Below are 1,556 nucleotides of genomic sequence, written 5' to 3'. Positions count from 1 at the left end.
GCCCAGGTCTCTCATCCCAGCTACTCAGGAACCTGAGACCAGGAGATCGAAAGTTCGAAGACAGGTAAACCGATCTCAGAATGAATTCTAGGCCAGCCTGAATAACTTCGAAAAAAACTCTGTCTCAACATTTAAATAACAATTTACAGGGGATCGGAAACATAGTTCAGTAATAGACTGCCTGCCCTGCATGTGTGATGCCTTGCCTGTCCAGCAGGTATGGTGCCCTGAGTTCAATGTCCTGTACCAGATTCATTACGACCCTAGATCTGCCACCTTCCTACCTGTCACTGACTTTCTACCCCACTGGAAGGCAAGCTCCTTCAGGACAGGGTCAGCCTATTCATCAATGGGCATGCAACACGTTGAAAGACACCTCCCTGTGTATAGCGGTATTTAAGCTACAGTGGACTCTCAGGAATAGACTCCTCTTTTGACCCCAGCACAACAATCAATTTTAGCCAATCCAGACCACTTGGAAGTTATATTCCCAGCATGCCCTGCTTCCTACTCCCAGCATTCCCTGCTTCCTTTTCATTTATTGTACTATTGGGGGTGGAGTTATATGTTTTCTGTTTTGTCACCATTAGGAGATAGAATAAGATAAAAGAGGGTATATCTCCCTAAGAACTTATGCTCTAGTGAGGGCTGAAGCAATGGGCCAAAGAAAAAGCTGTGCACAGTATCCACCTTTTTGATTAGCCCAGTGGAGAAATAAAATAAAGAAATGTGTCCATTCAAATATTTAGCAAGGTAGACCTCTGGGAAGTGACTGGACACCACCAGGGGTAAAGTTGTTTCAGACCTTGTTCCCCTCACCCTTTATAACAACCAAAATCTGGATTTACCCATTCTCTGCCACTGATTCGACTGTAAAGCAGGTACGCCGTAGGTACTCAACAAATGCCAGCATCGAAAGGAAACAGAATGAAGGTTATGTAATTAGTCTGCCCAGGAAGCAAAAGTTTTTTTAAAAAATCCTAATAGTCCAAGAAGCTGGAAGAACAGCAACCAACGTGAACTTACAGAATTCAGAGGACGATTTTTGCTAGGGAACAGGTTGAGACTGAATATGGCCCCATCCTCCTAATCTGTCCCCCAAGAAAACCTAGGTTGTCACCTTCTAATCTCCCAGTCTAACTCAGTCTCCAACTCTGCCAGAGCCCCGCCCCCTTCTTTCCCACTCCCCGTTTTCTTCTGCCTGGAGGGGCATCTAGGCGGACAGACAATCTACTGCCCCAGTAAAGAGGAGGTGGGTGTTTCCAGGGCTGCAGCCAGGCAGGCAGGGTTCCCTTTCCCCAGTTCCTCTCCCAGGCGGGACACTGTCCCTTTAATAGACTCCCTCTGCCTGGCGCTCTGCGGCTGGGGAGTAAATTTCTCCCTGTCATCAGGTCGCAGGGAGAAGAGGAGGAGTTTGTTAATGTTCAGTTTGTTCAGCCGGGATCGATGTTTGCTGGCATCGCCTCGCCCTGTCTTGTGTGTGTGTGTGAGTGTGTGTGAGTGTGTGTGTGTGTGTGTGTGTGTAAGAGAGAGCATATGTGCGGGGTGTGAGTGTG

This window comes from Micromys minutus (assembly GCF_963924665.1).
Source record: "Micromys minutus genome assembly, chromosome: 11".
Classification (NCBI taxonomy): Eukaryota; Metazoa; Chordata; class Mammalia; order Rodentia; family Muridae; genus Micromys; species Micromys minutus.
This window is presented reverse-complemented; position numbering follows the sequence as displayed.